Source organism: Dasypus novemcinctus, chromosome 12 (genome assembly GCF_030445035.2).
Source record: "Dasypus novemcinctus isolate mDasNov1 chromosome 12, mDasNov1.1.hap2, whole genome shotgun sequence".
NCBI lineage: Eukaryota > Metazoa > Chordata > Mammalia > Cingulata > Dasypodidae > Dasypus > Dasypus novemcinctus.
The window spans coordinates 102,044,588-102,066,852 of NC_080684.1; positions in this window are offsets into that span (position 1 = coordinate 102,044,588).

A 22,265-nucleotide genomic window follows, 5' to 3' on the forward strand; every position below is an offset into this window, starting at 1 on the left:
ATATTCTTCCTGCCCCTTTTCCCTTCTCTTCTCCTTCTGGAACTCCCATGACATGTATACTGTTGGATTTCATGTTGTCATTCAACTCCCTGAGCCCCTGCTTAATATTTTCCATTCTTTTCTTCAATTATAGCTGTTCTGTCTTCAGAATCACTTATTCTTTCTTCTATCATTTTGAGTCTGCTGTTGTATGCCTCTGATGTGTTTTTTTATCTTACCTATTGTGTCTTTCATTCCCATGAGCTCTGTTACTTTTCTGTTCAGGATTTCAAATTCTTCTTTGTGCTTGCTCAATGTTTTCTCTCTCTCTTTTTTTTATTTATCCCCCCCCCCTTGTTGTTTGCTCTCACTGTCTGCTCTGTGTCCATTTGCTGTGTACTCTCTGTGTTTGCTTGTCTTCTCTTTAGGAGGCACCAGGAACTGAACCTGGGACCTCCCATGTGGGAGAGAGGCACTTAACTGCTTGAGTCACCTCGGCTCCCTGCTTTGTTGTGTCTCTCATTGTTTTTCCTCTTTGTGTCTCCTTGTTGCATCATCTCATTGTACCAGCTTGCCATGCCTGCCTGTTGTGCCAGCTCTCTGTCTTGCTCGTCTTCCCTAGGAGGCACTGGGAACCAAACTAGGGACCTCCCATGTGGGAGAGAGGCACTTAATTGCTTGAGCCACCTCGGCTCCCTGCTTTGTTGTGTCTCTCATTGTTTTTCCTCTTTGTGTCTCCTTGTTGCATCATCTCATTGTACCAGCTTGCCATGCCTGCCTGTTGTGCCAGCTCTCTGTCTTGCTCGTCTTCCCTAGGAGGCACTGGGAACCAAACTAGGGACCTGCCATGTGTAGGCAGGAACTCAATTGCTTGAGCCATATCCACTTCCCTCAATGTCTGCTTGATGTCTTTTATCTCCTCAGTCATATTGTCTTTCAACTCATTAATTTATTTTTGGAAATTTGTGTTCATCTCGCTATTTAGTTCTCTCAAATCCTGCCTCTCTTCTGGGGCTTTGATATATTCCTTTCCTTGGGCCATGTCTTCTGTGTTCTAAGTATGGCTCATAATTTTTTGCTGATGTCTAGGCATCTATTTAGGATGTAGTTTACTCAGATGCCCAATTCATTTCTCTTTTGTAGGGATTTAGTGGTGGTAGGCTGTGTGATATGGCTGCTCTTTGATTCTTGGATCAACCTGGATTGTTAAGATTGTCCCTGTTAGCTGCTCAAAATTGGCTCTGGACCCAGTAATGGGTTGCAGACCCACTTCCTAGGGCCTTGGGGAGGGAGGCTGTAAAGACCAGAAAAAACCTTTTACTTTTTAAAATTTTCTCACATGCACCTCCTTGGTCTGCCAGCAGATGGTGCTCTTTGGGAGCTTTCAGTTCAGTGCCTAGTGGGATGATGTCTGTTGCAACACAGACGGGATCAAGGTGATGGAGCTTCCTGCCTGGAGGTTATGAGCCTTGTAATTCAAACTTTCTTAGAGACAGTTCTCCAGCCTTCTCTGGCAGCCCCTCCCTTTTCCAGGATAGGAAATATTTCCACTCCCCTCTGGTCCTTAACAATCAGTCCTGGTTAGTAGAGAAGGAGATTGGGAGGGCCCTATATCTTTAGCCCCTTGCTGACTCGAAGGCAAACAATAGCACAGTCCTGCTCAGCCTGGAACGGCTCCTGGGACAGCAGACCAAATCTGTGGGTCAAAAGCTGAGTCAGCCTTGGACTGTGTCCTTCTCTCTCCCCTTTCCTGTTGAGGTGTATCCTCAACAATCAGTCCTGAGGAAGCAGGTGTGGCTCAGGTGATTGAGTTCCTGCCTACCACATGGAAGGTCCCTGGTTCGATTCCCAGTGCCTCCTAAAGAAGACAGGGAACCGGTGCATGTGCAGGTGTGGCAAGCTGATGCAACAAGATGATGCAATAAGAGACACAAGAAGAAAAACATAATGAGAACCACAACAAAGAAGGCAGTGGAAGTTCCCATTGCCTCCACGAGAGGAAAAGGAAGACAGTGAGCTGATGAAACAGGCAGGTGCAGAGAACTGGCACAACAAGATGACAAAACAAGAGACTCAAGGAGATAAAACATAATGATAGGGAAACAGATGTGGCTCTACAAACTGGGCTCCTGTCTACCATATAGGAAGTCCAGGGTTTGATGCCCAGGGCCTCCTGGTGAGGGCAAGCTGGCCGATGCAGCAAGCTGGCCCACATGGAGTGCCAGCACACACAGGAAAGCGGCCTTGCGCAGGAGTGCTGCCCTGTGTGGGAATGCCGCCTTGCATGGGAAAGCCACCCGTGCAGGATTGCTGGCCGATGTGGAGGGCTGGCACAGCAAGATTATGCAACAAGAGACATAGGGGAGAGAAAAGAAGAGGATGTGGCAGAACAGGGAGCTGAGGTGGCACAAGAGAGTAATTGCCTCTCTCCCACTCCAAAAGGTCCCAGGATCTGTTCCTGGAGCTGCCTAATGAGAATACAAGCAGACACAGAAGAACACACAGCGAATGGACACAGAGAGCAGACAATGCAGGGAATGGGGGGGAGCAATAAATAAAATAAATCTTAAAAAAACCAACAAGAACATAAAACAAAACAGAACCAATCCGCCCAGCTAGAAGAGAGGGAGATTCGAGGGGGGGATTCCTCCAATCCTGTGCGGGCTCCCACGGGGAACCACGGCAGGGTCCCATGGGGCCTGGAATGGCTGGTGGGACACAGCAGACCAAATTTGTGGGTCAGAAGTTGAGTCAGCTTAGGCTGTGTGTCTCTCTCCCCTTTCATGGGGCGGTGGATCCCTGGAGCCCCTTTGTCTGTAGCTGCAGGCTCAGAGGCCAGAGTATTCTAGAGTGTCTTTAGCGTGGGGAGAGTGCCGGTGGCAGCAGCCACTGGTTTCAACTCACAGTTCTGTCGTGTGAGTCCCCTCGTTTGTCCCTCTCTCCTCTGGGTGGTGTCCAGCCTTCTCCTTGTGCCCTAAACCTAGAAGATCTTTTTCCAGGCCATTTCAGCCTGTCCTCTAGCTACTTTTCTGGAGGAGGAACAAACGAGTCCCATGTCTTTCTAGTCTGTCATCTTCCCAGAAGTTCTTTTTTTAAAAAATTTTATTCATTTTATAAAAATATTATATTCAAAAAATATGAGGTCCCATTCAACCCCACCACCCCCACCCCACCACTCCCCCCCCAGCAACACTCACTCCCATCATCATGACACATCCATTGCATTTGGTAAGTACATCTCTGGGCATCTCTGTACCTCATGGTCAATGGGAGTCGTACTGGCATGAGGGGGGTTGGTAGGTAGGCCAGACCCGGGCCTGGGGGGACTTACTTCCCCGACGCTGGAGCGGGCGGCGCCATCGGAGGCCCCGTGGGCCAGGGTCTCTCCAGGTGGGCTCTGTGGAGCCCTGAGGAGATGCCCGGGGCACTGTGTGTGTGTGTGTGGGGGGGAGGGGGCGGGGTCCGGTGTGCCCCCACCACCCCACCGTTTACAGAAGTAGCTCTGGGTTTCTCTCCAGTACACGTTGAGATTCCAATAAGTGCTTGTGGCTGAAAGAATATCAAAAAGCTGTTCGGTGACATTTTTTTTCTCCACAGATTCATTGAAGTGTAATTGGCATATAATAAACGACACCTATTTTAAGTGCAGGACCTGTTTTGACATGTGATTATACCTAGGAAGCCATCACCACAATCCAGAGAACGAACAAATCCATCACCCCAAAAGTTTCTCCATGCCCCCTTGTAATCCCTTCCTCCCCCTTCTGTCCACCTTCCCACCCCAAACTGCTGGAAAGCCTTCTGGCAGCTTTACGCATAACAGGCCCAAACTACAAACAACCCAAATGTCCTCCAGCGGTGAACAGATAAACAGATCATAGTGTAATAATACACGCAACACCGTGGATGACTCTCAAAGTGGGCACAAAAGAGTCCCTAGTGTGTGATTCCATTTCCTTGACATCTAAACACAGGCCAAACAACCTTCGGTGAGAGAAGTCGGGGCACTGGGCGCCTCTGGGGAGGGGCAGAGGCAGGAGGGAACTCCCTGGGGTGCTGGAAATAGCCTACATCTTGGTGCAGGTGGGGTTACACAGGTGCATGCAGAGGTAAAACTCAACACGTAAGATGGGTGTGCTTCCATTCCTGTGGTTGTCATTTGCAGTGCTAATCTATGGGTGCCGTAGTGGTCGAAGGGAAAGCCTAAGGCTGACTCATAGGATTGTGCAGCAGTGAGTGGGGTTAATAGTCCAAATATGAAATATGAGACTGTTTTCCCATGAAACAGAACAAATGTACATTAATGTTACACGATGTTAATAATATGGCGATATTTGGGCAAAAGTTAAAGAAAAGCAAACTATGGACTAGGGAATAGTAATATAGTTAATATTCTTTCATCAACTGTTAAAAAAGTAGGGAATTTTGCTAAATGAAAGAAATCAGACACAACATGCTACATGTTGTTTGTCTCTACAAAAATGTAAATACAAATAAATGTATAGAGAAGGAATTAGACAGTGGTTTCATATGGCAGGGGAGGGATAGAGGGACGAAGTGACGGCTGAGGGGTAAGGGGTTTTCTTTTTAGAATAATGAAAATGCCCTAATACTGATTTTGGTGATGAATGCCCAACCCTGTGTTATACCAAATACCACTGATTGTACATATAGATGGACTGTATGGTTTGTGAATACATTTCAATAAAACTGATTAAAAAAAAAGATTTGTGCATTTCATGGTATGTACGTTATACCTCAATTAAAAAACCCCTCTGTGAACTCAAACTCACCTCCGATACCCCACCTAGGCTGGGAGGATCCACACCACCCTTCACGGCCGCCAGGAGGTCCCAGAGCTTGCAGGGCGCTCTTTTGGGTGGGGAACCCAGGACCCCAGAGCTACCTTGACCAGGGCCTTTCCCACCTGCAGGCCCTCAGGGTTCTGGGAATCAACCCTGGGGGGTGGTTCCTCGAGCCTCTTCTCTGCCCTGCCGTGTCACCTGGTGGCTTGGGCCTCCCGGGACTGCTGTGTGTCCCAAGACGCCAACCACAGCTGTTGATGGAATGCTCCCTGGGCACCTGGCGCTTTGCAGACATGATGTCTATCACATCGGTGGGAGGAACCCAGCTTGGGACACCCCCAGACCCTGGCTTTGTGTTCTAGTGTGGTCACCAAGAAGCTGAGTGACCAAAAGAAGGAGAGGGTAAGCGGCGAAGACAGCGTCTGGCGCGCAGCAAATGCTAAATGGAACTGATATAGCCCACTTAGTCTCGGTTCTTTCCCTCTTCAGCGTGTGGCCCTCGCTGGTCCTACCCGTCACAGCTTCTGTGTCCCCACCCCTTTGCCAGGGGTCCTAATCTCCCTGCAGGCTTCCAGCCCTCCCCCAGCCATCTCAGCCAGGGACCCCCTCTGCAGCTCTCCCAGCTGGAGCTCAGCCGCCTGCTGGGTGGCTCCCGTCGTTCCCCGCATTCCCCCAGTCATCTGCTGCTGCACCACGCGCGCAGGGCGAGGGATCCAGGAGAGAAGGCTGGTTGCCAGGGCAACGGAGGATAAAGCCCTTGCTCCGGCAGGCTGCTGATTGGCTGAGACAGGTCCCACCTCCTGCCATCAGGAGGGTGGGGGACTGAGGGAAGGGTCTCTGATGGCAGGGAGAGGTACCAGCGAGCTGAGCTAACCCAGGACTGCCCCCTCCTGGCCCGGTCAGAGCCCCCCACCTGGAAGCTCCATCTCCGTGGGGGGCCCTGGCCTCGCCCTTTCTCTGCCTCCAACCCCCAGGGCGGCCGCAGATGGCAGCGTCTCTGGGGACAGCAGCTGCGACTCAGTCCACAGGCCGGCGCTGCGCTGCTCGGGCCAAGGCTGGCCCCTGCAGGCTGTGAGGTGGGTCTGCGGGCACTGGGGGGCATGAAGGGGTCCGCTGGCTTGGGAGGCAGGGGGAAGCGCTCTCCCAGACAGGACCTTGGCTAAAACGGGGCTGCAAAATTCCTTAGAGATCACCTGGTAACCTCCCACCCCCACCCTGTCACTGTTGCCCAGGGACCCTGAGGCCAGAGAGGGTGAGGAGTGGTGCCGGGTCACACAGAAGGCCAGCGGGTGCTTTGCTTCTCTACCCACGCCAGTCCCCTGTCAAAGTCTAGGGGTGCCCAGTCTGCCCCAGACTGCCTGGGATTTGGTTCTCAGAGCCGGAGAGGTTGAGGGGCCCTGAACCCCAGCCTGCAGTTCCACAGCGTTGCGGCTGAAATGCCTTCTGCGCTGCCCAAGTCGCCCAGGTCTCGTGTCTAGGCCCAAGGAGGCTGGGTGCGGGCTGGAGCCAGGGGAGGGGCACGGCCGGGTTGCAGCAGCCTTCCTACCCGGGGGTCCCTGCCTCCACCTCCTCCTGCCGCAGGCAGCACCCGGCAAGTCTGACCTACGCTTAGGCTCTCCGCAAACGCTAGAAGGGCACTGGGTGCTGCTCCTACCGCCGGCCCTGACCCTGCACGATCAGCACCCTCTCCACTCCACCCCTCCAAGGACAGGGCACCCTGAGATGCTGTCTGTGCTCCAGGACAGCCGGTGGGGACCTGGGGAGCAGAGGAGGGGTCAGGGAGGACGCAGCCCTGGGAAGCAGCCCCTCCCTGCCTGGGCTCTCAGCCCATCTCTACAGACTCCCATGGAAGTAGGAGCCACAGGAGGAACTGGGGGTTGGAGACGGAGCCAGAGAAGCTGGCTGCAGCGTCCCCTGGAGGCCATTCCATCCATCCCCCTGTCTCCCTCCCAGGTAGGCAAGGTGGGCCTCTACTCATTTTGTCCTGCTCAACTTTCCTTCCCCACTCTGGGGGACTCAAGCCTCAGGACATCGCTGGGGTTTGGGGTCCAGCCCTGCCACTTCCTAGCTGGGTGTCCCAGGGCCAGCTAGTGAACCTGTCTGGGCCTCAGTTTCTTCATCTGTAAAATGAGGGTAGCAGTACCTGTTGGAAGGTCTGTGAAAGTACTCTAATAGTACTCTCCCTGTGCAGCAGGCAGAAGTAGGACTCCTCACCCCACTCCTTTCTTACACTTCTGGGAAGGTTTGGGGTACATTCGATGGATTTTGCTTTATTCCATTCCTGGAAGAGATGATCTCCGATTTGGCTTTTGAAGTATGAATAGGAGTTTGCCAAGTGAACAAGAAGGTGAAAAGCATTCCAGGCATATGCAAAGATGGGCTGCACAACGGGCTGGTGCACAGAGGACTGACAAGCAGTCCCAGGTGACAGCACACAGGTGGGAGATGAGGCTGGGGAGTTTGGCAGGGGACTGAGGTGGGTGCCTTTGGGCCTTTCTAAGAAGTCTGGTGTAGGCAATGTTTGTGAATCTCCTTACACCCACTGCCTTCTCCTTTCTGCTTTCTTCACTCCTGGTTCACTGGAAATCATACTGGCTGAAGTTTATTGAGTGCTGATTCTGTGCCAGGCAGGGTGCAAAAAGCCCTTGAGGGAGGCAGAAGTGGGGCTTCACAGGCCCCCCCTTTCCTTCAAAATTCATGACAACCTTAGGACGTGGGTCCCATTTCTAAGCCCATTTTACAGATAAGGCTTAGAAAAGAGCAAACTCACTGTGTAGCAGTTACTATGCGGCAGGCCCTGGGTCTAAGCCTTTTACGAGAATGACTCATCTCACAGTCCCAGCGGCCCTGCGGCCTAGGTACTGCAGCACGCCCATCTGCCAGGTGCGGGCCGCTTGCCCGAGTTCAGGTCAGTGAGCAGTGGCGGCAGGATTCCGCCCCGCCGGCCAGGGCGAGGGCCTTAACCACAAGACCCCGGGAGCCCGGGCAGACGCTGCTGCTGCCACCCGCCAGGTGCCCCTGGGTGGGGTGTCGTGCACCCCGGCCAGTGTGTGCAGGAGGCTGGGGGGGCCCACGCCACCGTGGGGGTGCCTGGCAAATGGGAGCTACTGCAACAGCACGTGGCTGGGGGAGCTGCCTTCTCCCAGCACCCTGTGCAGGGATCAGTCACTTCCTGGATCCTAACCAGGAGCCGGATGAGCCTCCATTAGTGTCCCCTTCCCCAGAGGAGGAGGCTGAGGTCCAGAGGGCGCAGGCCCCTTGTCCAAGGGCACACGCACTGCGCTAGGGCTGAGCCCTGGCATCAAGCCTCCGCCGTAGCTGGGGGTGGGGTGGGAGGGAGCAGCTGCGGGGAGGAGCCCCGAGCCGCGCAGGGGGCCCTGGGCTTGGCCGCACGCCTGGACCTTGTGGCCTTGATGGAGCTCTGCCCCCAGCGATCTGAGCCTCAGTCTCCCCATCTGTAAAGCGATGCTCGGGCCTCCTGGCCCCGTGACACGGGCGGGTCTCCCTCCAGGCGGACGGGACGCGGGGCACCTCCCTCGGCCCTCACGCCCGAGCCTCGGCAGCCAAGGCCGCCGCGATGCCGCACTTCCTGGACTGGTTCGTGCCTGTCTACCTGGTCATCTCTGTCCTCATCCTCATGGGCTTCGGCGCCTGCATCTACTACTTCGAGCCGGGCCTGCAGGAGGCGCACAAGTGGCGCATGCAGCGCCCCCTGGTGGACCGCGACCTCCGCAAGACGCTGATGGTGCGCGACAACCTCGCCTTCGGCGGCCCGGAGGTCTGAGCCCGCCTGCGGCGGAAGGCGCTCCCCAGACCCGCTCCGCGTGGACACCCTCGGGACAGAGGGAGCGCAGACCCTGGCCCCCAGGGCATCCCTTGCAGCCCGGGCTCTCCCAGCAGAGGCCCCTCCCTGCGTGCCCCGGAAGGACCCTTTCCCCGGAGAGAGGGTGCTCGGGTGCCTTGCAGGGTGGCGCTGGTGGCACAGGGCCGGCCCTCCAGGTCAAGCCAGCTTACCCCGCCCGCCCTCACCTGTTCTGGGGTATCTTTCCCTGGCCCCCAGTGCCTTTGTCCTGCCCAGCACCCCTGCGCGTCTGGCTGCCCCTGCCCCTCATGAGCCTCGGGCCTCCCCTCCCCCCACCGCACCCCATTGTCCCCCAACCCCAGTTACGCTCAGCTCCCCACTCCACCCACTGGCCCCGACCCTACCCAGCCCTGCCACTCCCGGTGGCTCCCAAAGGTGCCCAAGGAAGGCCTTTTTAGGAGGGGCCCCGGCTTGGTCCAGGCCAGCCCCCCCCCCCAGGCTGCGAGTCGGTGCAGGTGTGCGTTGGTGGGGGCACGTAGGGGAAGGAGAGGGGTGGGGGTGTGTGTTAGAGTGAGGGTCCCGGGCAGGGCAGGAGGCTGGGGGGAGGCGGGAGCTCTGGGACGGTGAGGGGACGTGGGCAGCACTTCCTGCCCCCCTGCCTCTCCTGGATGTCCCTGTCCCTTCCCTTCCTCAAGGCTGAGGCAGATGACAGGACCCCCCAGCCCTCTTCTCCCTGTCACGCACTCCGGGGCTGAGCCAGGGCCCCTCCGGCCCCCAGCCCCTGCCCGGGGCCCTCCTCCAGCATCGTGCCTCCATTGTCTCATTTTGGACGTAGATGAGCCAGCCCATCTATGCCAGCCCGCCTCCCTCCCCTCCTCTGGGGCTTCCACCCTCATTGACTCATCACTACCTCTGTCACCATTGTCATCGTCAGCATAATAAAGACTTCACGGCTCTCTCTGCTGTGCTGTCTCCTTTCCTGAAAGTAAGTCCACGGGGTCACGATCGTCTCAGCGGAGCTTCACAAAAGGCCTGATGGTTCAGTAGTCCCCGTTTAGAGATGAGAACAGGAAGACCCCAGGAGAGTAGAGCAGGCTTTCCCACGGTGGCCCTACTTTTGGGGTGGCATTTTGAACCAGCGTTCTTTGCCGGGGCAGCTGTCCTGTTCATCGTGGGATGGGTCGCAGCGTCCCTGGCCTCGGCCCCCTAGAACCCAGTAGTATCACCCCTCCCTGGAGTCACGACAATCAAAAACCTTAACGCAAACCCCTGGGGCAGAGTAATAGTTTGGGTATATGTAGCAGTTGGATTTTTTTTTTTTAAGATTTATTTTATTTCTTTCCCCTTCCCCCTCCCACCCACCCATTGTTGTGTGTTCTTCTGTGTCCACTTGTATTCTCGGCAGCACTGGGAATCTGTGTCTCTTTTTGGTTGCATCATCTTGCTGCTTCAGCTCTCTGTGTGTATGGTGCCACTCCTGGGCGGCTGTGCTTTTCTTGTGCCAGGGAGCTCAATGCGGGGCACGCTCCTTGCGTGTGGGGCTCCCCTACATGGGGGACACGCCTGCGTGGCACAGCATTCCTTGTGTGGTAGCGCCACGCATGGGCCAGCTCACCACACAGGCCAGGAGGCCCTGAGTTTGAACCGTTGACCTCCCATATGGTAGGTGGATGCTCTTATCAGTTGAGACACGTCCGCTTCCTGCAATTTGATATTATTGATGAATTCCAAAAAGAAATATTGGATTATGTTTGTAAACTGATCTTTTCCTCTGGACATATTAGATTATACTGGATTCATAAGTTTACTTGATTAAGAATTATGTAAACCTCTTCTGTCAGTAGGGTGTTAGTCCGCACCCTTTTGGTGGGTGGGGACTCGAAGATAAAAGGCACGGCAGAGGTCAGAGCTAAGGGTTCTTAATGTTGGAGTTTTGATAGTGGAGTATGATGCTCAAGTCTTAAGCTGGAGCCCCAGGGAGAGAGACAGAGCCATTTGCCTGATAGTCTACAGCTGACCTTGTGGAGGAAACAGAGGAGCTGAGCCCAGAGGAACCCAGGAAGCCTGAACCCCGGCAGATGTTGGCAGCCATCTTGCTCCAACACGTGGAAATAGACTTTGGTGAGGGAAGTAACTTCTCCTTTATGGCCTGGTAACTGTAAGCTCCTGCTGCAAATCAATACCCTTTATAAAAACCAACCCATTTCTGGTATTTTGCATCAGCACCCCTTTGGCTGACTAATACAGTATACATTCAGGCACAGAGATGCAAACCAGTGGGACCTTAAGCCACATGGAATTTTCCTTTCCCTGGTAGGGCCCCTGCGACGTCCAGAGCTGGGTCGGCGGTGCTGCTCCCTGAGGGCGTGCAGGGCCCTGGCTGTGCTTTCGCTGCTTCTCGTGCCTGGGATGTTGTGCTGGTTGGCGTGATCTGAGAGGACATGACTGCATCCCGAGAAACTAGGTGTGGGGGGGTAGGGGTGGAAGGGGCCTCCCTGTCCCTTGAGGGGCACTCTCTGATGGTTGTCCCTATTCTGTACCCTGACATCCCATTGGGTCAATGCTTAGTCCCAGGCCACCCTAGCCGCAAAGGAGACTGAGAAATATGGTCATTAGCTGGGTGGCCATGTGCCCATTTAAAAAGTCCACCCCTGGGAAGGGGATGTGGCTCAAGCAGTTGGGCACCTGCCTACCACAGGGAGGTCCTGCATTCCGGTTTCTGATGCTTCCTAAAGAAGTTGCACAAGACAGCAAGCTGATGCAATTGGCTGGTGCAGCAAGCTGATACAAGATGTTGCAATGAGATGACGAGCCGCAGAGACGCAACAAGCAGGGAGTGGAGGTGGCTCAAGTGATTGGGCACCTCCCTCCCACGTGGGAGGTCCTGGGTTTGATTCCCGGTGCCTCCTAAAAAGATGAGGGAAGCGGATGTGACTCAAGCGATTGAGCTCCCGTCTACCATATGGGAGGCCCCGAGTTCAATACCTGGGGCCCAGGGGTGTCCCCGTGTAGGGGAGCCCCATGTGCAAGGAGTGCACCCTGTAAGGAGAGCTGCTCAGTGCAAAAGAAAAGTCCAGCCTGCCCAGGAATGGTGCCACACACATGGAGAGCTGACACAAGTTGATGCAACAAAAAGAAATACAGATTCACGTGCCACTGACAACAGAAGTGGACGAAGAAGATGACGCAGCAAATAGACACAGAGAACAGACAACTGGGGTGCAGGGGGGTAGGGAATGGGAGAGAAATAAATAAATAAATCTTTAAAAAAAATACCTGGGGCCTCCTGATGAAGGCAGCTGGCCTGTGCCACGGTGGAGAGCTGATGACCCATGCCACCATGGAGCATTAATGGCCTGCACCGCTGCAGAGACCTGAGAGCAGACAGCAAGTGCAGACAACAAGGTGGAGGGGGTGGGGGGAGATAAATAAATCATAAATAAAAAAGAAGATGCACACATAATGAACAGACACAGAGAGCAGACAGTGAGCACACACAACGAGGGGGGGAGAAATAAAAATAAGTCTTAAAAATCAACCACTCCGCTCACCTCCTTGACAGAGGGGAGAAGGCATGGGGACTGCTGCCCCTCGTTTAGCAGTGACCTGCGCGTGCCTGGGACTGTGGGCAAAGGACCGAGGTGTGGACCCGATCTCTGCCCCAGCGCAGGGCTCCTTCCTGCACGGCCCATCCTGGGAGGCTGCCTTCTCTCACCGTGGGAGCCCGCCTGCCCTCCCGCCGTGGGACAGCCGCGGGTGCTGTTTGGTGAGGGGAGAGGCACCGAGGGCACACGCGCTCGGCGGCTCTCCCTCCCGGGCTCACAGCTCAGGCCTTCCTCCCATCTCTGCGCCCCGCCCCGGTCCAGGCGGGCAGTTTCGGAGCCTGGCGGCCCCCACCTCCACCCAGCAGGGCGTCCCGCAGCTCTTGCCGATTTCCCCACGTCCCACACCAGATGGCCGCCCGGCCAGAATCCTCTGCCCCTCACCCTCACCCAGGACTCGATGTCCCGGGGACACCCGCCTCTCCGCCTCTCTCACCTCTCCAGTCTCACTTGCCTGCAGGTGGCCCCTGGCAGCCCCGGCCCTCCCTGCCGATGACCTCAGAGGAGAGAGAACGTCTCTCGTTAGTTAAGGCAAAAGCGTGTGGGGTGGACTCCCATGGGCCCCTGAGGCCGTGAGCTCAGGGACGGGGTCCCCGCCGGGCCATGCAGCTCTCGTGGCCCCCCACAGCCAAGGGCGGTCAGCGCCCCCGGCCACGTGGCCTGAGAGTGGTTGGGTAGCGGCTGTTACCAAAAGGGATGCTGGGTGAGCAAACACCAGAGGTCTCGAGGACACTGATTCCTGGACGAGGAAAGAAGCTCCGAGCAGAGAAGTGACCAGCCCAGGGTCACCCAGGGGGCTACTCCCATGTGGGTCCAAGATGAAGGGGGGTGGGCAGGAACCCCAGTTTGGCAAGCAGGTGTGCTGGGCTCCGAGTGGGCTGCCAGGGCAGGTCATGTGTGGCAGAGGCGGGTGGGCAGGTGAGAAGATCCATGAAGGGCTCGGTGGCGGGTGGGCAGCCTTCCGTCACCCCACGCAGGAATGGGGGTGCAGACCAACAGCACCCGGTGGGTGGCCAGCCCCGCGCTGCCTCAGGCTACCTTGCCGTGTGGGCTCCCCTCCCCAGGGGATCAGGCTCTGGATTGCAGGGATCCCTTTTCTTGTGACATTTTCCTTTCAAAAGAGTAGGGGCAGGAGGCTCTGATGCCACTCTGAGTGAGTGGGATGTGACAGCGGGAGGCCAGGGTCCCCGTTTATCAGAAAACTCTTTCCCACTCGTGGTCAGAGATAGGACTCGAAAGCGCCCCGAGCAGAACCCACGTGCGTTAATTAGGACTGATGGTGGCAAGGGACAGAAACCCAGTTCGACCAAGTAAGGAAAGGAGGGGACCTTCTCCTGAGGACCCCGGAGTTCCGGGCCTCGGGGACAGCAGGAAGCCCTCCGAACCTGAGGATTCTTTCTCCCCCTGCTTCCACGTCTGCTTCTGGCACTCACGTTCTTCCCAGCCCCTCGCGCTCATCACGTGCAGCCAACAGCTAGCGAGTTTTCTACCTTCCCTCTCCCGGGCCCCAAGTGCGAATAGCCCAGGGGAGGGATTCCTAGACCTCATTCATTCCTTGGATTCTTTGGCTCATCCTAGGTCAAGTGTCTGTCCTTAAACCCACGGCCCAAGCAGGGGCTCCCGGAGCCTTGAACATGACACGAGGGCAGATCATCCCACAGGGCGGCTCTCTTGGGAGCTACAGGGTTGCCAGGGGGTCCGGCAGGTTTGGGAAGAAAGGATGTACAACACGCCCCTTGCCCCCGACAGAACCCGCGGCTGGTGACTCGGGGTTCGCCTGGCAGAGCGGGGGCCGGGTCAGGCTCCAGCTGACCTGCAGCCACCTGGGTTTGTCGACACAGTGTTTTGAAAAAAGGCAGATGAGTTGTCAACATTTAAAAGTCAGAAGGTTTTATGTTAAAAATTTCCTTTTCTGACTCCTCTAAAAATCAGAAATTCTGCGCACGCCGCACGCTGGGTCTGAAGTGTGAACATATTCGTGACACCTGGGCTCGTGGGAGGTCCGTCACACCATTCCAGCAGAGGCCAGTCCTCCTCCCAGGGGAGCTGCCTCTGTCCAAGCACTGAGGAGGAGCCTGAGGTTCAGAGAGGATAAGGGATTTGTCTGAGACTTCTGCTCTCAAACCCAGAGCCTTTCTTACTCTGCTCCCCAGGACTTATTACTAAGTGTTTATGAACACTCACTCTTCCCGTCAAGCACCCAAGGAGGAAAAATGCTAATGCTGACTCCAACTCTAATACCACTATGCTTACTCTCTGAGCTTCCTGGCAGCCAAAGGGAAACCAGACACATCAAGGGGTCACAGCATTCTTGTTATGTGATAGAAGTCAATACACTGGCTCTTCACGAGAGAGAAGTAGTTCTATATACCAAAAAGAAATGTCTTAGAGGGGATGTGAAGAGCTACACAGCAGACTGTGCACTCAGCAGGTTTTACAGGCAGGAGGGTGACCCAGATGGCAGCGCCAACAGAAACAGGCCAGTGCCCATGGAAGCAGGATTCTTCCATCTGCCAGGGCATCCCCGAGGACAGGACCGGGAGAAACACGAACTCAGGACCCGGGGCATAGTAAATCCTACCAAACTGTTAAAGTGCATGTTCTTGGGCTCGTTGCCTTGGCTCTCAGAAGAGCAACCGAATTCAGGCCGCGTTCCTGTGCGCCGGGTCGTGGGAACCGTGGGTGACTAACGCCCAGGCCGACGTCCCCTGCCAGCGCCTGGCGTGGAGCTCAGCTCATGGCAGGCTCTCCGCAGACAGCTGGCTCTTTTCGCGTCGCTCCTGCCCTGCCTGCCTCGCCGGGTTGTGGCAAGTGTCAAAGCAGACAGCGGGGGTGGGAGGACCGCGTGATGGCCTGGCCTCCAAGACCTTGCTCTTGGACGCTGGAGGCTCAGCCGGCACCTGCCCCGCCCCAGAGCCTCTCAGACCTGGCTGCCTTCCCACTCTTCTCCCTGGGGCTTATGACCTCACTGTCCGTTTACACCCCGCTCTTCTCAAAAAGGACCCAAGAATGTTCCAGCGGAAGGACCCACATCCTCAGGGGTGAGAAGGAAATACGCTAACTTGGATTGCTCCTGGAGCCTGCGCCTGGCCCCAAGAACTCCCAGTCAAGGAAGAGAAGGGCCTGGAGTCGGAAGCACTCACAACCTGGAAGGGAGGCCGATGTGCAGATGGACAAATCACGAAAGTGTAATTACAGCAAGAGAAGTATGTATGAGAAACCAAAGAACGAACGGAAGAAGGGTCCAACTCCTGGGCAAGGGGGCTGTCAGGGAAGGATTCCTAAAGGCTGTGACTCCTGAACTGGGGTTTGAAGGCTGAATAAGAGTTTCCCCCTGAATGGGGCAGAGGAGCCAGCAAGTGCAAAGCCATGGAGGCCAGAGAGAACCCTGTCCTTTCCGAGAACTGTGGGTGGTGTCATGCCAGCGAGTAAGTGAGGAGAGGGCAGGCAGCACAAGCAGAAAGCTGGAGAGAGGCCGACGGTGGAAGGCTTCATGCTTCCCGAGAAGGAGGACGGTTCCGTGGGCTGTGGGGAATCCATGGAATGTTCTTAGCAGAGAGAGGCACCACGAGCTTTGCGTGTCGCTGCTATGAAGCGGAAAGGAGGGCAGATTGCAAGAGTGAGTTGGAGGCCGAGAGGCCTGCTGGGAAGCCACGGAAATAGTCTTGCAGGGCAGGGGGCGGGCAGGGCAGGGGGCGGGTAGGTTTCAGAGGCTTTTAGGATGCCAAATGGATAAGATTTGGAAAACGTCTGCAGTTTCGAAGGTGTGGGAGAGGAAGTTTCTGAGGTTACCCAGTGAAAGCGATGAGGTGAACTTGACATTCTTCGTTGACTGGGGAAGCGGAGGGAGAGCAGCTCAGGGGAGCTCCCGGGACGTGGGGCGGGATTGCAGTTCCTGCCCTCCCGTGGCAGGTGGGGCCGTGGGACTCGGCCGTGCGACCTGAACGCCGAGGGGCCAGCAGACGGGAGGCGTGTGAATTCAGACCCAACGCCCCCGCCAGCACGAGGCCCTGCAGGGCTCCCCTTCCGTTCGGCACCGTGACCCACCACGGTCCAGCCGGGGGCCGCTCTTACGGCCTGGGTCCTGAGGGACCGCAGTGAGCAGACTGCCCCCGCCGCCCCGTGCCTGCCACAGTGACACGGGGGCGGGGAGCGAGGAATGAGCGCTGCCATTTTAAACCACTGAGATTGGGGGGGTATTTGCGACGGCCTCGTAACTCGGCCCATGCCTGCTGACGGAGCGGCAGCGTCGTTTTGGCTGTGGGCAGCAGGCTGCGGTTGGGGGCGCAGCAGATAGTGGGTGCTGGCTGGAGAGCATGGAGTTCAAGAGGCGGTGTCAAGTGCAGGAAGCCCTCCGCAAATTGCTCGTGACTAGAGGCCCTGAGAGTAAACGAGAGCAACCAGGTAAGGCATTGATGTATTTCTTTTTCAAATTATTTTTAGGAGGTACCAGGGACTGAACCCAGGACCTCGAGCTGGGAAGCAGGCGCTCAACCACTGAGTTGCGTCCGCTCCCCAGTATTTATTTCTGAAAGTCTGTATTTTGGGCACATCCGTACAATTCTACAGCTGTCCCCATCTCTCGCCGGCCAACCAGCTGTTAGGACCAATGGCCCCTGTTACCACGTGCACGCTACATGCATGAGCTCATAAGAATCCTCATCACAGCCCTGCAGCGTGGGAACCAAGCATCCCCGTTTCATACTTCAGGAAACCGAGGCCCCGAGAAGTTACGTGAATTGGCCCAAGGGCAGGGATCTGAGCAGGGCCGCTGGCTTCCAGCCCCGGCTTGGAGCCTTTTCCTGTGGCTGTCCTAAGTGGGTGGAGATGGGGTCCCATGCTGGCAACCCCACAGGCCCGCCGTGCCGTCTAACACAGGGCTCCCCTGGCACCCCCACTGCTGCCTGCCTCTGCATAAGGTTCTGGAGAAGGAAAGGCCCCCGGTTTCCTTAGAATCCACCACATGCCAGCTCTTCCCATCCATCATCTCTACTCTCCTTACAACGTTCTTGAGCGGCCGAACATTGCCCCATCACTCGCCCTCCACAGGGGAGGACCCCAAGGCTCCGAAAGCGTATGCGGTGTAATTCAGGGCCTGCAACCAGTAGGTGGCAGTAGACCCAAGGACCCGCGGACTTGGAAACCTTGGCGGGAAATTTTTGCTCCAGTGGCTGGCTCTCTGGAGTTCCCTAGTCATTCATTGTGTGGGGACTAGAGCATGTGGGCATGTTCCCCCCCACCCCAGGTCACACTTAGGCCCACGGAGCTGACCTGGTGACCCCGCCCTGCCAGTTGCCACCTCCTCCAGGAAGCCTTCCTTGATCCCAACAGCTGCTTTCCCCGTTACAGCCCTAACCTGGTGTGGTGATTTTGTTCATGCTTGTGGAGGGCTGTGACTGTGTCTTCTCATCTCAGGCTTGCAGCCCACCTGGTGCTGGGCAGGGTCTCGGTGAAAGCAAACTTGTTGGCTGAATGGGGCTCGTCTCTTTGGAAGTCTTGCTGGGGGCTGCCCAGCTGGGGTCGGGCTATGTGTGGGTTTCCTTTTCTTTTTTTTTTAAGATTTAATTTTTATTTATTTCTCTACCCTTTCCGCCAACTCCTCCCCGCCCCCCCCCATTGTCTGCTGCGTCCCTTCACTGTATGTTCTTCTGTGTCCACTTGTATTCTTGTCAGCGGCACCAGGAATCTGTGTCTCTTTTAATTGTGTCATCTTGCTGTGTCAGCTCTCTGTGCTTGCGGCACCTCTCCAGGGCAGGCTGTACTTTTTTGTGTGTGGGACAGCTCTCCTTACGGGGCACACTCCTTGCATGTGGGGCTCCCCTATGCGGGGGACACCCCTGTGTGGCACGGCACTCCTTGCGCACATCAGCACTGAGCATAGGCCAGCTCCACACGGGTCAAGGGGCCCTGGGCTTGAACCCTGGGCCTCCCATATGGTAGGTGGACGCTCTATCAGTTGAGCCAAATCTGCTTCCCTGTGTGGGTTTCTAAAATGCTTTGGGGGAAGCGGATGTGCTCAAGCAATTGGGCTCCCGTCTATCATTTAGAAGGTCCAGGATTTGATACCCAGGCCCTCCTGGTGAAGGCGAGCTGGCCCACGTGGAGTGCTGGCCCACACAGAGTGCTGGCCCATGTGGAGAGCTGGCACAACAAGATGATGCAACAAAAAGAGACACAGAGGAGAGACAACAAGAGACACAGCAGATCAGAGAGCTGAGGTGGTGCAAGAAAATGATCGCCTCTTTCCCGCTCCGGAAGGTCCCAGAATCGGTTCCCAGAGCCGCCTCGTGAGGACACAAGCTGACGTGTTTTGGGGGGTTTTGTGGAGTCTTGGCTGCTGTCGTGGTAGGGAAGGGTGGGTGCCTCTGGGCTGGGCCCCGAGCAGCAGCAGGGCAGGAGGCGGGAATGTGCAGGGTCCAAGTGGGAATGGCTGCAATGTTTGGACTCCAGCCCCCTCAGGGCGGCAGCACAGGCTTTCCATTGTTCCGCCCGCTCAGCTCTCCACTCTGGCTGGGAAGGTGCGGGGACCAGCTGTGGGAGAGGGACAAAGGCTGCTGCTCTCCCCTGCGAACATTCGCCGTCAACAGCCCTCACAGAGAACCCTGGGTGGCTCAGAGCTTGGAGCCAGAACGGGGTCTTGGCCAGTCCCACTGATTCACTGTGGGAACCTCAGCAAGTCCATTTCCCACTGTCCCTGCAGCTGGAAACAGCTGGAAACTCATGTGGAAGTCAGAGGAAATCACAGGAGGTAAATAAAAAATTACAAGGCAACAATTTTTAAAACATACCTATTTTTATTGGAGAGGTTGTGAGCTTAGAAAACATGCATTATGTGCAGAACTCCCATACATCACCCCTCCCCCAACACCTTGTTGTGGAACTTGTGTCACAGCATATGACAGAACCTGATGAGACTGTTGCTACTAACTGTGGGCCAGAGCTTACATTTGGTATATTTTTTCCATATACCTGCATTATTAACACCATGTATTAGCATTGCACATTTGTTTTAGTTCATGAGAGAACACTCTCATGTCTGTACTGTTAGCCACAGTCCATCTTCCACCCCGTGGTTCACTGCGTTACATAGTCCCATGTTACAAGGCAAACATCGTAAGGACTAACATGGATTGAACTCTTCTGACATAACTGATCCTGCACCAGCATGTCTCTTTCCATTCTTAACCGGCAAGTGCTATTGTTCAAATATGTCTGGCTCTCCAGCTCTGGGCACATAGGAGGGCGCACCTTTCCGCTTCCTGGTGATGGTGGGGCCATGTGACTAGCTGTGCCCAAAGAGTTATGAGCAGAAGTGAGTCCATGCCAAGGCATTTTGTAACTAGTGTGTGATTCCCCACTCTCTCCCTCCCTCTGCTGTAATGACCAGAGATGCTCCAGAAGGTGGCTGCTCCTAAACCTGGGTTCCAGCGCGAAGATGACATGGAGCAGGGCTCCAGCCGACCTAAACCACAGTGGACGTGAGGATGAATGAGAAATAAACCTTCGTGTCATACGCCACTGGGGTTTTGGAGTTGTTATTGCAGCAGAACTTAACCCATCCTGACTGGTACAGGCACCAGAAGAGGAAAGGGGAGCTCAGACAGATTAAATGACTTGTTCAGAAATCACACAGCTGTAACACACTTAGATCTGAGGGATCCCAGAGCCTGTGTCACTTGTCTGGGAGGCCATTACAATGATTTTTCTTTTTTTTTTTAGATTTGAATATCCTATTGATTTTTAAAAATTATTTATTTATTTTTAAAAATTACATTAAAAAAATATGAGGTAATGATTTTTCTTTTTTCCACTTGGGTCAAGGTCTCTGTCTCCTGAAAGCCCCTTCCAGGTCCGTCAATTTTTCCTTTGGTGGGAAAGAAAGCTGTGCAGTCGTGAGGTGGTCATTGCTCCTTTGGGCCACTAGAGGGCACCTGAACCCAGGTCTGCAATTGCTGGACCAGCTGCTCCCTGTCCCCTACCCCCAGCTCCGCAGCCCTGGAGGAGGAGCAGGGCAGGTAGACAGGGGCAAGGCAGCGAGGAACAAGACTCAGCCCTTGTTCTCAAGGCCCGACGGCCTGGTACGGGGTGAGATGGAGGGATTCTAGCTCATCAAGCTAGAAGAGGCCACACGAGGGCATCTGGTCCCTATTTGACGAGGCAAATGAGGTCAGAAGGACAAGAACCTGCTGGAAGCTGCAGTCAGGCCTTTTTGGCCCAGGGGGGAGGACCTAGGCCCTGCCTCTGGCCCAGGGTTCCAACCTTTCCCAGAGAGGCCGTCCCCTCCCCAAGCCTCCTCCGTGCTCCCTCAACTTGGGCTGGTCCTCAGGGCCTCAAAGCAAGGAGGGGAGGGGGAAGAAGTCCTGACAGCGCCCTGCCCCCTGGAACCCGCAGCAGGTTGCCCTGGTAACCAGAGCACAGCCACGGGGGTGAAGGAGAGACAGGATGAGGAGAGGGGTGGGGCTGAGGCCCACCCACTGGCCGTTTATTCAGTGATCCCGTTCACCTACTCATTCATTCATTCACGCATTGTCCTTCTGCTCATTGTATGAGGCCGATTCCTGCCCGGCCCTGGGACCCTGGGAAGAGTAAAGTACTGGGCTCGCAGAATAGTGCTGTCCCACGTGGAAGCCACGTTTACAGTGAAAGAATATGTAAAATTCAATCTCCTGGGTCACCGCAGCCACATTTGAAAAGCTCGGTAGCCACCCGTGCCTGGTGGCTGCCGTACTGGATGACGCAGATATAGAACATTTCCATTATCGCAGAAAGTTCTATTGGCCAGCGCAACTCTAGCAGCTCCCTCCCTAAAGAGCAGCACACAGGGAAACAGCCCTCGCCACTGGTGGGCGTGATCTGAGCTGTGATTTCCTGGGTGGAGAACAGCAGGTGGTAAGGCAAAGATCAAAACAGCTGGGAGCCTGGGAGTGTGCTTTGCCCAGTTCCTGGCTCAGGGTGAGAGTCCACGGAGCACGAATGGTCCTGCCACCTACAGGCACACTAAGGCCCTGGGGACAGGGCCGTCTGCTGAACAGACTGCAAACGCCTTACCGACCCTGGCACACAGTAGGTGCTCAGTAGGCACTAGCTATCATCCTCAGCAGCTTAAGCATTAGCATCGCCATGGCAGAGGCAGCTCAGGGTGCTGCGCGAGCACGGAGGATGGCACCCAGCCCCGCCCGAGGGCTGGAAACTGCTGAGAGCTGGCAGTGCCAGGGTCAGGCTGGGTGGCCTTGCAGGTCTCCCCCAGGGCAGGCTGGGGGCTGGGTCACCTCTGCAAGCTCGGAGCCTTTGGGCATGGTCCAGCTGAGTGAGCAGGGCTCAGGAAACAGTTGCTGGAGGGAGCACCCTAGTTTCCAGGCACCCCGGCTTGCTTGAGGAGAGAGCTCAGGTGGGTGGGCAAGATGGCCTGAGGGCTATCTCAGGTTGGGGGGCTGCGGAGGGCACGCAGAGTGAGGCCATATCTGGAGTGTCCCCATTCTCCTGGGGGTCAGCGGCTATAGGGGGCGGAGATGTGGGGAGGGGGGGCTGCACTGAGTCCCGGGCAGCCCGGCCTGGCAGTCGCGCGCCTGCCCGGGCCGGGTAGGATTCCAGAGGCTCAGAGCACCCATTCACTGACGCCCACTCCCGAGAAGCCAGCCTCTCCCCGCCCCGAGCTGGTGGGCCAGGACAGGAGAGGGCCGGGCCCTAGGCATGGGGGCTGGGGCCTGGAGGATGAGCGGGAGCCCGCGAGCGGACCAGGGGGACAAGGCCGCCGAGCTGGCCTCCATGCCAGACCCTGGGGTCGGAGGAGGGGAGGCGCCCGCACTAGCTCCAGTCGCCCAGAGCCCGGCCCTCCGGCCCCCTCCTGCTCTCTGATCAAGGCAGGTGGTTCTTTGCGCGCGTGCGCAGGGTGGGTCAGGTGGGACCCAGTGGTCCACGGGGGCTGGGGGCACAGTGAGGGGACGGGACCCGGTGACGTCAGAACAAATCCGTCTCAGAGGTCCCGCCCTCTGGGTGTGGGTGTGGACACGAGTGTTGGTGTCTGTGGGTCCGTGCAGGGTGCCCGTGTGGGTGGTCGTGGCTAAGCGGGCAGGAGAG